At 38.1% G+C, this 17,430-nt stretch overlaps 1 non-coding gene across 1 annotated transcript; it reads left to right on the forward strand.

The window, feature by feature from the left end:
* The first annotated feature begins 3,519 nt into the window (after positions 1 to 3,519).
* Positions 3,520 to 3,593, forward strand: Trnat-agu (transfer RNA threonine (anticodon AGU)). Its single transcript has one exon. It is a non-coding gene; the product is annotated as a tRNA-Thr (tRNA).
* The last annotated feature ends 13,837 nt before the right edge of the window (positions 3,594 to 17,430 follow it).

The following is a 17,430-nucleotide window of genomic DNA, read 5'->3' on the forward strand; positions in this document are numbered from 1 at the left end:
TAACATAAGAAGTAAATCGTAAATATCTTTTTTCAGTAAATGAGAGTAATGATTGAACGTAAGAGACCGCCGTGGCATGCGGTTAAGCTGGAAATGGATGGGGCATCATAGAAAATCAAAAGATCAAGTGACGTAACTCTCTTAAGAAAACTGAGTGATTAAGTGGACGCAGTGCAATTTCAGGTGTGGGTTGTTGTCATCAGGGCATGATTTTATGTAGAGAAGGTGAAGTTTGTTGAGAAAGGCATTTTAAATGATGAGTAATCTTTTTAGACATACTACAGTATTTTTACTTATCATGAAACAAATTCAATATGACATGATATTGCTCGTTGTTTTCATGGGCGTTATTATCAATAGTTTGAAATTTTAAATGTTTTTTTTACAGTGTCTTACTGACGCAAATATACTGGAAAAAATACAAATAAAGATATATGCGAGTATTCATTGATTACATATATATATATATATATATATCAATGATACAATATAATATAGTATAACTCTAATATAATATAATATAATATAATATAATGTAATATGATTATCATAAAACAATATAAAGTAATTCGTCGTCCACATGTTAGTCAAGAAACATTATCAATAGTTGGTAGGTTATAGGAGAACATAACTTAAGAAATTTGTCATGCTGTCAATACCAACAGTGTATTTACCAAGCTCACAAATTTACGGGCGCCCTGCCCTTTGTCGAGTGATTCTGATTCTTAATCAAAATCACTTGTAATTTATCAATGCTTATCACAACTTTTACCATTCTTCCTGCGCTCACCTGCGTGCTGTCTGCGGGGCAGCAGTCGTCACTGTCACCTTGCAGGGCTCATAACAGTTACGAATTCCCACTGTTGTAGCCTGGCGATAGTTTGGCAGCATGCGCCATTGATACTGTTTAGACGCGATTATGAATGGACAGCAAAACGGCCCCGACGGTCTTCCCAAAACTGGCAGGTGTGTTGGGGCGTCTGATTGTGATCCGTTGGGGTAAAGTACGCCAGGCTAATGGCGTAATTATCTACAGTGATGATATAGTTTTGGTTGAGATGAGACTTCAGGTTTCCAACTTTTTTGTGAGATATAATGAGAAACCTATGTAATATGAAATATTAAAGATCATACAATTCTTAGAGGAATTTGATAAAAATTGGTTTTGAAATGGCCGAGATATCCAAAACAAAGCAATGTTGATTAATAGTGGGATCCACCTTTTATTAGGATCGTTTGTTTTACATTCTTTATGGATATTTCAGTCATTTCAAAACCGACTTTCATCGAATAAACTTTGAATTCCTCTTAGAATTGTATGGTCTTTAATATTCTTAAGTGGTTTCTCATTATCTCTCAAAAAGTGAAAAGCTTAATCCCCATCTCAACTTAAGCTGTACACCCCCTTTAATATGCGTACTCTGATCAATCGATGTCGCGTGTTTAAAGGTAACTTTCCCCTTCCTACCTACCTTCCTACCTACCTATTCGAACACATACATACACACACACACACACACGTCTTTGAATACGTGCCAGCTCGCACTCACCAGGTAGACTTTCTTACTACTGTAAACACGCAAAATGCATTTAAAACATAAATCCCTATATCGATCAGATAGTTATCCTAATAAAGCTGTATGCAAACCACATTCCAGGTACACATGCATTATAGATACTTACATGTACATTATACTTACTTTACACTGTCTATTATAAATAATCGTGGACTTAAAGTGAAAACAAAGTTCTGGTAAGGGCTTGAGAACCCGTCTTGCCCCATTTCATATTTGCTTGCGATATATCGAAAGAGGCTACCAAGAAACTTACCTGGCTGACGCGATTTGCCGGGATAATGAGTTGTTTCGGAGTATTTTGAGATCAAAAGTAAAAGTCGGTATACCGACTTTTATTCCAGAAGGATCCAGGTTAACTTGGTCTCAAGCACAACTCGGCCCTATTTCAGACAGTTTATACGCAGTTCGTGATCGCCGCTATTCTATACAAAGGCGCACGTTCATTTTGTAGGCGCACCAAAGAGGTTCTTTGATGCGCGTGTTGTATCAACTCGGCCCATCTGCGATCAGCCAGAACGCGAAGCGCTTCCAATAGTACAACACTGTAAAATCCAGAGGGACAACTCGGCCCCGCCATCAAAACGAGGCCGAGTTGTCCCCGAGTCCGATCTAGCCTGACACCAATCGGGTAAGTTCTGAGATGTGAACATTTCTGGTTAATATTTCGCATTTTACCCAACGAATATCTTGTTATTACAGCGTTATTCCACACATTTCTTAGGCATACGTGTACATTTTGGAGCGAAACTTGACAATTTTGCAGGCGTACCTGAACTATGTTTTGCCTTTAAATGCCACGTTAGCCTTACATGTTTATGCATGTATGCATATGTATACATATACATTGTATGTATGTATGTATGTATCTCTCTCTCTACATATATATACATATATATATGTGTGTATGTGTGTGTGTGTGTGTGTGAGTGTGTGTGTATTCAGTCGTTTATTGAAAAGATTCATTCAGCTCCCAACAATGTCTCGATGTTTACATTACAAATTCAGCTTTTCAAGCATTTGAGCTACAACTAACAAAAGAAAAAAAAAGGATACACTGGTTGATTTTGTGTGATCGTAAGTACGCTCTCGTCTAGGAGAAAATATCTCAACTTTAGCAGCCATCAGAGGCTATATAGTGCAAAGCAGAATGCTGTGTCTCTCTTTTGTCCTACTGTCTTTATATATATATATATATATATATATATATATATATATATATAGCAATAATAAAGTCACAACAGAGGAATGCAGGGAATGCATTGATAGCCAATCTTGATTTAATGAATAATCCGAATTTTCGAGGAACCTTCCTCTTCTTCAGGGATGACAGTGCGATTCGCACTGTCATCCCTGAAGAAGAGGAAGGTTCCTCGAAAATTCGGATTATTCATTAAATCAAGATTGGCTATCAATGCATTCCCTGCATTCCTCTGTTGTGACTTTATTATTGCTATTTCTAGTACTGCCAATACGCGGAACAACTACAATATATATATATATATATATATATAGTGAGAACTTTGAGCAAAGTGTGTATGTGGCACACATACACGCACTATAGCTTCTGACCACACGAGCAAAGAGAGTTAAGGGTTTGGGACGAACACCGATCTAGGGCTTTCAATAGCTCAGTCGGTAGAGTACCGGTCTAGTAATCCGGAGGTCTCGGGTTCGAATCCCGATGAAAACCCATTTTCTTTGCTCAAAGTTTTCGCTATTTATTATTACAATTGTTTCTGGTCAGTTTTTCCTTCCTTGTTTCAAAATATATTACAAAAAGCTGCATCGCTTCGGCGATCCCTCACATATATTCCAAAGTTGATTTACATCATTTGGGTTTATGTCAGGTTAATGTGTGTGTGTGTGGCACACATACACACACTATAGCTTCTGACCACACGAGCAAAGAGAGTTAATGGTTTGGGACGAACACCGATCTAGGGCTTTCAATAGCTCAGTCGGTAGAGCACCGGTCTAGTAATCCGGAGGTCTCGGGTTCGAATCCCGATGAAAACCCATTTTCTTTGCTCAAAGTTCTCACTATTTATTATTATTTGTTTCTGGTCAGTTTTCCCTCTCTTGTTTCAATATATATGTATATATATATATATATATATATATATATATATATATGATATACGTGATCGGTTGTGTGTGGTGAATTTTGTGCGTGTTTACAAAGCGTCTGCTTTTTACAAAGGTTAGGTAGTGAAAAACGATAAATAGCCTTCTATGATGAACAAGCAGGCAACCCTCATGCAAAGCTATTGAGCCGAGCCGAAATTCATCGTGCCTGGTATTTCTCTTTCAAACATGGTAACTTCTCTTGTTCAGTTTATCCGTATAGGTTATGGCGATTTGGAAATCCCCTTCCATGCATGAATAATTTCATAAACTTTCAAGGCAAAAGTAGGCTTTTGTTGACGACGGCCTTTGCATTCATAAAAGTGACCTTTTTCAGCACCCGAGTTCACAGTCGTTTCATTGAGCTCATAGAATTAGAATTTATATGGCAGACAGTGTGCCCGGTTGAATGTACACGTAGAATATAGGACGGCATATTAGACTAGCTATCTCTCCAGCATGCCTAGAATACATGTTTATTGTTGAATGCATGTATTTCTCCATCTTTTGTGCTTGGTCTCTGCCTGAATTCTTTGTCAAAGAAAAAAGAAATGCACAGAAAGGAAATACAATACTTCTCCAACTGAATGATTTCTTCACAAAGAACCATTTGCCCCTCCCTGCCGGCAATATTGGTACATGAACAGCGAATGAACTAGGTCGGGTCGCCCCATGGAGATGACATCTTTGCATTAAAGTCACCAAGATCTTTAAAAAAAGGGGGGTGCACATATAAAAAAATGGGACGTTGCTTACGTAAAAGAAATTTGTATTCTCGTAAACTCAGATATACACATTTTTCCCCAAAAATGTTTATTCACTTCCATTCAAATAATAACAAATCAATTATTCAGTTTGGCATATTTATACATCTTAACAACAACAAAAAATGCCTGAGGTAACATTTCCGCACTTGGAAATAGACATCAACAAGGGAAACAACTGAGACACACATTTCATTTTTCATTGTAACAGGTGGAATTAAAATAGCATACCAAATTACCAACCGAAAAAATAAATGACAGTATATCATATCTGAAACAAAAGTCACCTCTAAACCAGTTGTCCCTGGATATACCCTTCCTAAATAAGATATACTTTTAAAACTTTATCCGATTCTCCCAAACTACCCATGCGAACAATATACCTTTACAACTATTAAAACCATCAAAACCCTTCCATATTCAGATCTCCCTTCCCACTTTAGTCAACCAACTTTAGTCTACCAAACAAAGTTACTCCCATCATGACACACATACACGTTAAACCGTACACACACGCGCGCGCAAGCGCAAGCGCAAATGCAAACACGCACATCCATGTATGCAAAATTTGTGTTGTTCCCATTTTCCAGAATGCTTCGTTCGCAAAAGCGATTATTGACGTATTAACCACCACCGGTTCAAAGCACAGAAAAATAATCAAAGAAGAGCAGTCCCTTAAACGTGGGATGCCAAGTTCACATGTTGTTAATATGCTTGTACATTATTATCAGATAGGAGCGGGGTGGGATGAGAAAGGGTTCAGCTCGGAAGTATGTCGAAACTCGCTTTCATTACCAGACAAAAAGTAAACAATTGTGCATGAGTAGCTATTTGAGTTTGAACATTTCTAGCGTCGTTTGATCAGGCCCCTGGGAGCCGGTGGTGCTGCAGTGGGGGGGGGGGGGGGGGGGCAGTACTCCTGAAAAAAGGGATAAAAAATCAAGCACCCTATATTAACGTTGGCTTTCATTTTACACTGTAGTTGACAACAAAATTATAGGTGTGTTCATCATGAACTGTATCAATATTTGGTCTCAGAACATTTGTCATTTTAGTAAAAATGTGGCATTAGCCTCTCCCACTCCCATCCCCGAAATGTTCCCCCCCCCCCTTTTTCTTTAGTTTTGGATGTTACATTATCAAAAAATGTGATCTGTAAAATAATGAGCAAAGTTTGTATTTTGTTATATATACAAATAATTATATATATATCACTCGAAAGAAAAAAGTGCCAAATCATGTTATATATCCAAACTTATCTAGTTACAGTTACAGCACTTCATGACAGGTGTGCATATTTTGCAGATATATATGTATATATATATGTATATATATATATATATATATATATATATATACATATATATGATAACATATATAAAGCTTATTCTAAGATATCTTGAAGTATAAAGGACATTCAAACTTAAAATGAAATAAAGGGCACAAACACTATTCATCGAGCCGTGTGTACTTCATTTTTTTAAATTTTTTTTTCTGATAATCCAAAAGAAGCGTGCACCAGATCGTCAAGCTTGAATTCCAACAAAAATGAAATTAAATAAAAATAAAAATTGGAAATAAATGTCACTGTCTTGACACCAATTCGAATATCATTCTTATTCCATGTTATATGAAATATTTCCAGAAAGCTAGAAATAACAAAGTTACATGTAATACTCAGATAGCTACGATGACGGCTGGGATTAAAATAGTGTTAATTAATCGAAGTCACAGCCTTTATTAATTACAGACTTAAAGGGTGAGTACAGTTCTGGTCGAGGTGAGGATTCAGCTTTTAACGTTTTGCGAGATATTCAGAAACCACTCTATGAGATGTCAAAGAGCATGCAATTCTAAAAGGTATCAAAAGTTTATTTGATGAAAATCAGTTTTGAAATGGCTGAGATATCCAAAATCAAGGTGAAACAAAGAGATCCTAATAAAGTTGTGGCCTGTCGCCTTTCATTATTATCACTTTTTTGGATATCTCAGCCATTTCAAAACCTATAAACATTGAATCCTTCTTAAAATTACATGCTCTTTCAAATTTCGTAAGAGGTTTCTCATCATCTCACTTAGAAATGTTCAAAACATGAATCCCTTACCTCAACCAGTACTGTACAGTCCCTTTAAACTAAAGAACAATCGTCATGAACTACTACAGAGGAATATGATATATACTCATTTATATAATTATGTATATGTTTTAAATCCCTCGTTAACGTCATCATCATCATGTCATTTTTAATCAGTTTTCTGTGTTACAAAACAAATGTGAATAACACCGATTAGAATTAGAGATTAGAATAATGTATTCCTCTGTCATTTTTACACAACTCAAGAAGATGTACTAATTCTACCGATTAACATGTCATGAGAAGGTCAATTGCTGCCACATTGACATAATTATATCAAGTATAGCTTCATAATGTTTATAAGCATGTATTGTTAATCTGTATAAAATACATGAAAATATTATTTATGTCATATATCACAGCAATTTAATTCATTGATGAAATTGTTTTTGCATAACCTTTTACGAACAAAGGTGAAGGTTATTCAGAAAGTGTTTGCCTTTTAATTTCAACTATGAATACCAACCGCACCGAAAGTTAATTTTGCTCGAGAGCAATTTAACTATATAAGATTTTACATGACGATATAAGTTTAGCAAAAATGTAAAAAAATGGAATATCATGTACCTTGTGAAGAAGAAAAGGTATATTGTATCCAAACACTGCACAATATCACACCTCCAAACAAACAAAAAATTGTAAGAAAATAAAACGTTTAGAATATAGTCTACCTCCAAGATACATGTGCGTATGATCGTGACTGTAGCTCCACATTAATCATAATTCACTTACATGACTTACGTATACCACCTCAACATGCCATTACCCCAGTATATGCACACCTTGTAAAAATGTATGACGGAGCTGCAATGTCTCCTAGTAACAAGTGTATCTTATAGATAGCGATGATTACAAACCAAATAAGCAGATGCGATATACTTTTGTTTTTACAACTTAAGAAATATGTAATAAAATATCATGGGCAACTTTCGTGTGGATCGTTTCTTACTGTATCATTGTCATATTAACAGGTGGAGCAGACACATAAAAATCATATAACTGTCTTAGATAAGGTGCAAAAAATATCTATCAATTTCCGGTAGTCTAAAACAACCTCAGTAGATCACTTCCCTTCGTTCTTACTTTTGCTTTTTTTTTACGTGTATATTTACAAAGCTCTCATCGAATGTTAACTTCATTAATGGACTCAGCTAAAAGAAAAAAAGAATCACTCTTTTTTCCTAGATATCATGGTTAGTCTTGGTTATCATGCCTTCTTTAAAATGAAAAGAAAAGAGAACCTCGACATTTCATTCTAAAACTCGCTGGGTTTTGTGTTTTCTAAAGAATCATGATGTCTGACTTATTTGTCTGTCTTGTGTAACCGAATATCTAATTTCCTGAGAAACATCATTGCGAGACTACATATCATAGTGGCTGTAGTTGTCACAGTTCTCAAAGTTCTTCATAGATGAACAAACATTTCTCAATTTCGGATATGAGCACGGTTCCAAAAATGCAGTCCGACCTCGATAATCCGGCCATTTCTTATTCGGACTTCTCTATCACCAAGATTTGTTCACGCAGTGAGGACGTAAAAAAAAAGTGATTTCTAACTCAATAAAAACATCTACAAACCTCACACGATTTACCTACAATATTCCAAAAAGAAGCATATGTTATGAATTTTTACATAAAGATTTTTCAATTTCCTTTAGATAACGACTATAATTTTAATTAGGCTATAGCATGGATTACACCACCGTTGCGGTGTATACTAAATGTCTAGCTGAGTCGGCAGCTACGTGTACAAGTACATAAACTTTGTTCTTCCCATACCCGGCCAAATCGATTTACCCGTAGATCGTTTTATCCGTACGTCACGACATTGCCGGATAATAGAGGTAAGATTGTAATATGATATCAAGGCCTATATGAAGACGGACGAGTGAGCAATTGGGACAAAAGCGATGTGATGGCCTTCCCTTTCTGCGAGGGATACGTCCGGGGGTCTGCTCCCTCGCGGCATTTCCCGTAGTCGGGTGGCATAAAAGTTTCCTCATTATTGGCCTCTGGTCCGATGTCCTGGCCAAAGGGGGCAGGTGGACGGAATGGTATGTACCTGCTTTGTCCGTTCGTCGGAAAACCCGAAAGAGAATCATTGGCGGGCAAAGGGGACGGGCTTCGAGAGAAGCGACTGGCATACATTTGTTCCTGATCATAGCCGAGAGAGGAGCGTCGATATTCTTCAGATGATGGCAAAGTTACATGGTTCTGTCCGAGGTCGCTATCGCCAAACCTATCCAGAAAAGCGTCCTTCTCGATTCGGCCCACGTCGCTGGTCGTGTCCGGGAATTTGGCGAGGTCGTCGAGTGGTTCCGTCGAACTGTCTATCCCCATTTCCTTCGCCGCCCATTCGCGTACCAGATACGGGTTGACGTCGAGACTCATAATCGACGAAAATTCTCTACGAAATCGAGCGTTGCGGGTTCTCCTCATGCGGTCGCTGCTGAGCCCAAGCCTCCGGTATTTTCTTTTCAACTGCAACTCTGCGAAGTCGCACTCGACGTGGAACTGTCTTTCTAACTCTAGCTGGAACAGCGGCCATGATGCTGAGTCTGGAACATCGTCCACCTCGCTACCGAACTTGTCATTTTCATCTAGATAGTCATATTTTGGTCTTTTCAGCAACTCGTCTTCGTAACAAAGAAGGCGCGATGGAGAATTATTTCGATTTGCCTTTTTGGTTTCTAATTCTGGAGGTGGTTTATGATGCATAGAGTTTTGTGCATAACGTAATTTATCGATTCGGTCAATAGACGATTGATATACAGCACTTGGAGCCAGAGGATGCTCTAAGCCCATGGACGCGGGGCCAGCGTCTGGCAAAGTGTCCAGGAAAGTGTCTTCGTTTGCTGCAGGTAATAGCATGCCGCGATTTTTGGCATGTGGTACCTGGTTCGATTTAAGATAGTTAGCAACGTTTTTCTGGGAACCATGCGATAAATCTAAGGGATCATTCTCCTCTTTGTCACACAAAACGTTTCTCTTTATCGCAGCTCCATAATTGCCTTCTACTACAGGTGTATCATACGAAGGTGGTAGTAAGCCTTTTTCAATCCCGACCGGTGGCATAATTCCATCGCGAAATGGCGCGTGCGATGGCAATGCGGCGGTAGCACTCCCCTCATACGCTGGGGGAAGCGGCGGTCTGTAGACAGGTGTAGTGTGATTAGCACGTTGAGCTTTTGGAGGTATGTTTGTCGGCTTTTGGGCACTCCGATTTGAGACCCCTGCCACGGATGCCGGCGGCGCCAGTCCTGTCTTCCACTCGGACAAGATTTCTGGACTAACTTGTTTGCCAGACACCAGCTGGAGGGGCACGTTCTTTTCGCCCTTGTGATATTGGTCAGTGTGGAAAATTAGCGACCTCGGCAATTTGAACTTTCGTGAGCAAATGGCACACTGATATGGCCTACCTTTCACCGTCGCCTGTCCCTTACCTGCATTCTCCAACATAATCCGCTGCTCATTTAGAACTCGCATGCCGTCTTCTCCGCCGTGCATTCGCATGTGGATGTAGATGTCGAAGTGGTTGTCGAAGGACACTGCACAAAGCTTGCACTGAAATTGTTCCTTGCCGGCATTGTCCTTGATGTAAATGATTGTAGGCACAAGTCCTTTCATGAGCTCGTCCCGCGTCCAATGGTCATACCCGCCGGACGGCCTGCCCTCACTCCCGGCGCTCCCGGACCCGTGCGTGTCTGTCGTGGAGACGCTGCTCTGAGTCAATTCAGAGTCCCGTTCCGCGTCTTTCGGCGTGTCACTCGCAGCATCTAAAGACGTTTTTGCGATTTGCAAAGTTGGACTGTCCAGTCCAGTTGCGGGTAAATTCTCAGCACTCCCAGAAATTTCACTGAGTTGAACATTGCTTGGCATTTTCTGTTTCTTCAGTTCGTCGCTGGGACTATTCACTGGTGAGTCATTAGTTTCACACTCGCGTGGTGTCGATACACCATTTTCTTGTGGAACAGGGGAGGAGCAATCGCTCGGCGCTGCTACATTCTCAGAGATATCGAGATTGTCTGGGGGAGTCACCTCCATGCTCTCGCTCAAAGCTTCCTCTTCCACCGAGTGTAAATCTTTCCGCGTCTCCGTCCTCTCCATTCTAAAATGGGTCGCAGACAAGTATGTTTGATCAGATCACTTCCCTGCTGGTAGAGGTCTCGTCGAATCAAAACGCTGGTTTGAACGCATTGATGTCGTCATTGTCAACTAGTCTCGCGCCTTATGTTGTGTCATTCCTAAAAAGAAAAAAAAATCATACAAAATATCTGTCTGATTCCTTGCCTCACTAACCATGCTAACCAGTCAAAAATATCAACATTCCAAGTCAGTCGACAGAAACAGTTTTTGTTCCTGAAATGATTAGGAATTGTTAGCGTCTGTTTGTCCATGCGAGCAACAGAAGGGTGAGGGGCACCGTGACATGCACTGAATTGAGGTGTCCTCTCTGGGTTGCTTTTCACACAGACAAGGTAAAATACTGTTATCCTTGCTGAGTAACTTCGCATGACATCACAATCGTGTAGGATATACTCGTGGTCACGTTGCTCAGCTTATCGTATGAATGACTTTGAACAACTGCAAGGTAGTTCGCAACTTGCAATACTATTAAACAAATCGTTGGAATTTCTCTAACCCACAAATATCTATAAAAAAAATAGTAATAATACGCCGCATGCTTTATGCGCCACAGACTGCAATTGAACTTTAGTGGAATAAGCAGAGTTATTTTTTCTTTCATTTCCCCAAACCCCACCTATAGCCTATAAAGGAATATAAAAGAATACGTGAGCATCGCTGTATCAACGCATGCATTGATGCATGCATCATAGTGGTTGGGAGATATACGAATGAAAGAGTTTGAATGAAAAATACCCAATCACGACTGTGCAGGAAAAAAAAAACCTCTTCGAATTGTTTGTCATTAATTATGCATATGCTCACTGATTGTTTGTTGTCATTTTTCCATCTGAGAAGATGGCTGAATAGCCCATATGCAGCTACACTAAGCTGGTCTTCCATGGGGTCCATTTGGATGTGAGGTGGGACCACTTCACCGGGTTATCACCCTGCTCTTTGCGATGAATGAATGAAGTGGGATCTTTTACGTGCATGAGTTGTGACCCTCTCACACACGGGACCTCCATTTTATGTCCTATCCGAGGGACAGAGTGTTTTGCCTCTCGCTGGAGAGGACGGTATATCCCATTCACACACAACATTGCTCAGTCCAGACGGGTATCGAACCCGGGTCGCTTGGGTCGGAGGCAGACGCGCTACCGACTGAGCCAACTCACCGCCCTTTGTTTTATTTTATGAACATAATATCATAAAGAAAGATTATTGGTATATTTTGCACCTGGAACGCTTTATAAACGAACTAAGCAACCATTCTCTTCCTCATATGCTTAATTAATCAAATTAATCAAAGAATGTTATTTTTTTATGCATAGAATCTTATACGGGGTGATCCCTGACTATATAAGTCGCAGATTAAGTTTTCAGAATCCTCATTATATTACACGGAAGTCAGAATACAGCATCTGTGTTCCTCGAGTCAAAACAAACTATGGGAAAAGACGATTAGGATACAGGGGGGCAGTGGCCTGGAATAATCTAACTACTGATCTTAAAAGTATAAGATTCATATCTATTTTCAAGAAAAAAATAAGAAATTGTTTAGAATGGCATGACAGATAAGTCATACATATATTTTTTTGAAGTATTGAATATAATTCCACATTGATATCTTAATGGATTTTTAGGTATAAATGGTAAATGTTTTGGATATTTGGGGGTATATATATATAATTTTGGAGGGTGGGACGGTGATACATAATTTGTTATATCTATGTTCATGCTGTGATTATTGTGTAGATTTGTGTTATGAAAGTTATCATGTTAAACCTTACTTTTGTGGATGAAGTGCAACAAATGTTGATGTTTTTGTTTGTTTTTACTTAAATCATTTATTATCATGTTAATATGATTCTTGTACACTGATTCACGGTCCCATTGAAAACAGCATATTTGCTGATTGGGCTTTTTATCCGTGGTAAAATAAAATGAATGAAATGAAATGAATGAAATTCTATGTTCATTAAAAACAAAAACGTTCATTCGTATTTTACCCGACATTTTACCGATGAATACTATACTTGCCATTGACTTCAACCATTTTTTGCTTATATCTATAATATTCTCGTTTTCGGGCCCTGGCTTTTGAAATAATCTTGACAATAGCATAATAGAAGCTTTACGTTCTTACACTTGTACTTTCAAATAAAGGAATTCGTTTAAGAATTCTTAATGTAGCAAAATAATTTATATTCTTGTAAGCCCTCGTTTTCAAGTCCTTTTTTTTTCTCCTCATCAAAATCGTTTATCGAAACACAATCTCTTCTCTATACCTCGGTAAGCCCATTCATCTCGTTGCTTTTTGTCTCTCTTTTTTTTTAAGGCTATCTGCCTTAGTTCCATTAGTTCAGTACATGTAATTAGTTATTGCTCACGGGAAACTTCAAATTACAAGTCCTGCTTTTCAATAGTCCTCTCCAGCTCCAACAATTTCAATTTAATCATAAAAGTCACAGTATTTCTTGTTGTTACAAAGTTGATTGTGCTACTGTGTTACTGTGTATATGTAAATTTGTTTTGTGTTGTTCGAGATGAAATAGAATGGAATGAGATTAAATGAAATGAAATGACATGAAAACTATAATCAAAATGTAGAGGTGCCATGAAAGTCAAATCTATCATAAGAATTAAAGTAATGGAATTTATAAACTTTTCAATTTTTATGATAAAACAATGATAGAGTGTATCTGTAGCAAGCATACATGGAATTTGAAATATTTACGTTCTCCTTTAAAACACTGGTAATATCGCATGTAGCAAGTATGCATACAGGTAAGATGACGTGGTGCTAAAACGGCGACAAAAATTTCACTCGGACCTCGGACCTCAAATCTTCACTAATAATTTGCCCTTTTGGATTGGAATCAAGAGGAAAATATTCGCCCCGAATTCTTAGTGCGTATGAATAGCATTGCGATGATGCGTGTAAGACGGGTGAGGGTTGTGGGTTTTGAATTATTGATTAAGAATTAGAAGATATTTATAATAGGTCGTATGTTTTTGTCAATTGAATTGTCAGGTCATGAAATTATTATCATAGAGTGAGCTATTGTTTATGCAAAATATGATTGCGACTAGAGTCACTGTTCACAACAACAAAAGAAAAAAAAACCCTGTGCATTTCCAAACTCGTGATTTTGATGGGACTACTGCACTTCAGTCTATATTACCACGCACTATCTATTCGAATGATCTTTATAATGGTGTTGAATTGCATTTTTATGATAGTGCTTGGATAAGGTACGGTTGGCACAGGTAAAAGGAAATAAAAACACAGGCAGCAAATGCGCATAATTATGCAGACTCGATGTATAAGGTGTCTCAAATAAAACTATACACTTTTGAAATGGCTACCGAATAAGAAATATATGATTCTGGGGGAAAAAGTTTATATGGATAGCTTATGGACTCAACTTTCATATGACACCAAAAAGTTTACAAATAATTCATGCTTGAATGAGCAGTGCTCACTTTTGTAAAAGGTATGAAAATTAGGCTGCGCAGGAATTAGCCTTATTTGCGACAGGTGAGTCCATTGGAGCTTACAAAACTGAAGATAAAGAAAATCAATTAACTATTCTACTAATCTGAAAATAACTGCAATGTGGGGCAAGGTTTTCATTCAAGTCACAGATGTAAAAAATAAGAGTGTGTAACATGGAAATTGCAACATGTACCATCACCTCATCCTTACTCACATGAACACACCACTGAGTCTACCAGGGAAATTTGCAATGCTACAGTAAAATAAATGCAACTGCGGTTTACTCAGGCATAAAAGTTTGGTTTAATAAACCATAAAATTTACTCAGCAAACCCAAACAGATTGCAATTGATAAATTTATCATATCAACTTCAGTTTTTTTAAGCTCCAACGGACTCACCTGTCGAAAATTTAAAAGGCTAATTCCTGCGCAGCCTAATTTTCATACCCTTTACAAAAGTGAGCACTGCTCATTCAAGCATGAATTATTTGTAGACCTTTTGGTGTCATATAAAAGTTGAGTCCATAAGCTATCCATACATATAAATCTTTTTCCCCATAATTATATATTTCATATTCGGCAGCCATTTCAAAAGCTTTGAATCTTGAATCTTGAATCTTGAATCTAAGTGTATAGTTTTATTTGAGACACCCTATACTGGGAATATCGCGTTGGATTACTTGCTGCGTTTTGACGAAGGTGGCGCTCGTCATCGGGAATGCGCATGTATGAATGTCATTATTTCAGTTCCCGCGTCATCGTTTCCTTCAACGTTTTTTTCCCCGAAATGGGTTCCCGATGAAGGAATTTGGTTTGATTGTAATTCCTGAATTCGCGATTACAGCATAAATGACTCTACAGACCGAGATTGAGCAAAAGAGAGAGAATAGAAATAAAAATTATGACTTAAATCACTCTTCTATTCTTGTGTGTGTGTGTGTGTGTGTGTGTGCGTGTGGTAAAACCAAGAAGGCTCAAGGGATAAAGTCACAACAGTTGTATTTCCTTTGATCCCATATTCGATGCCGCCACTCAAAAATATCTTAAGTATATGTGCCAAACTGGATCTGCCCCACAGATAGGAAGACAATGGATTCATGCCTTATTGTATAATGACTGGTCACTCCCTAAAGGGAGATTGATATCATGTCTTGATGGTTATGTACTTTTCGCCTGACCTATTTCAAAAAGATGAGCGATAGATAATAGCGAAGACACGGGTATGTGCCCATAGAAAATGCGCAACTATTATCATTATCATTCCGAAGATTAAGCCCCAGTCACATAGACATGCCGGAAAACATCCGGAGTCATCCGGGGACTGCAGTGTTGGCAGAGCAATCCGGGATGGTCCGTGTGGCTGCCGTGTAGATGCCGTGTTGGTCCGTGTAGACGCCGCGCTCTTCCGGCCTTATCCGTGTAGCTATCGTGTTGATAACGTGTGTACAGTCATATCAATGCTCGTCGACGCTCCATCGACGTCGAAACTATCCCGGAATTCCCCGGATCATCGTGTAGATCCTTGAGGATCCGTGTTTATATGTGACTGGGGCCTAATCCGAAATTGAAACCAGCTTCGTTAATCTGAAAATGAAAAGTCGGTGCGTACTAACGAACCTTCGGAATTACTGACTTGATATCGTTTTCGGGTTAACAAACCTTCTGATTAATGATTTGGGGGGGGGGGGAATTTACAGAAGTTTTTCCGAATTACGAACCGTCGGAATAACAAACCTTATTTCTTTTTTGGATGGACAAACTTCACAGTAACGACCTGTAGCCGGATGTTTTCGCATTATAGCAAAAGAACTTTTAGTTTTGAAAATTATTCATTAACGAAAATTAGTATTGACATTCAATTGAAGAATCTTCTCTTTTCCCGACCTGCTTGTTTTCTCTTTATGTTATGGTAGCGATCCATTCAAAGGTTCACTATAATCCGATAACAATAACGAATTCGTACCAACGACATATCACACGCGAATAAAATGATAATTCAGTGCTGTCTTATTTCAAATTGTCTTTGACCGTCCAATTTTTACATTGAATTCTATAATAGATTGTTATCACAATGTTAGATTTAATTTGAAGTTCATGCGTTCTCCTTCATAATATTTACATGTTAGTGGCAATGCTGTAGAATATTTAGCATTGCACTATAAACAAAACAAAAAAGAGGAAAATAAAAAAATTCAAATTCAAACAAATATCATCGCTTTCAGTCGAGAACGGAGATTGCACACCTCTCCTGTCTGGTCAATCATTAGAAACGATGCATGTCAATTCTTTGTTATTTCTACTCTAATATTGTCGGTTAATTGCCATGGGAATGACACAAAACGAACAAGGAAGCCAGAGTTCGAATTGGCATTTGCAGACATAAAAAGCACTAAACCAGATGGCGCAATCTCACATGAATGGCTTAACCTGAATCCAGATTAGAAACAAGCTCAAAGTATTTTGAAGTGTTTTATCCGACATGCCAATATTTTAGGAATGACTACTAGGGTAGGTACTGCGAAGACTATTGATCACCACTCTTTGTTCATCAATTCCATTTCCGTTTCGCTTCTTTGATCCACATGTTTAAGGCGCAAACTCAAATTAATTGAGGACAGTTTTCCCAACAACCCTCCTCCATTAATTTGTATTGTATCATAATAGGACGAGATATTGAAATGGCAAACGAGATGTACATGAATATGTTTATGAAAATGGTTTCATGATGATATATGACTGAAAGTATGGCACCTGAAAGTATGGTTGGTATGTTTGGGGTCGAGGGTTACGTAACTAAGGAATACCGCCTTGTGCAAACTGAGAGTACAATGAAAGGGCATTGAGTTGATTTTTTTTCTTTGACTGCAAACTCCGATTTTAGATGTGAAATTTATTTTAATCATTGATAAGATAGAAAGATTAAAAAACTATAGCACACACACACACACACACACACACATACACACAAACACACACAAAGAAAAAAAAGTTGGCTAAACCAACTAGAGTCTTCCAATGTTAGAAGAAAATTAGTTACGGATCAGACAATGGAATTCAAATTCAGTTCCAATCAATTCAAATGAGATTTTATCTCCAAAAGCACATTTTTCTTGATACAAGTTCAAGGAGAAAAAAAGTACAATGTAGTAAACAATGTATGTATGCATATATATATATATATATATATATATATATATATGCA

This window comes from Diadema antillarum, unplaced genomic scaffold (assembly GCF_040938485.1).
Source record: "Diadema antillarum isolate AM-2024a unplaced genomic scaffold, OU_Dant_1.0 seq00001410_RagTag, whole genome shotgun sequence".
Lineage (NCBI taxonomy): Eukaryota > Metazoa > Echinodermata > Echinoidea > Diadematoida > Diadematidae > Diadema > Diadema antillarum.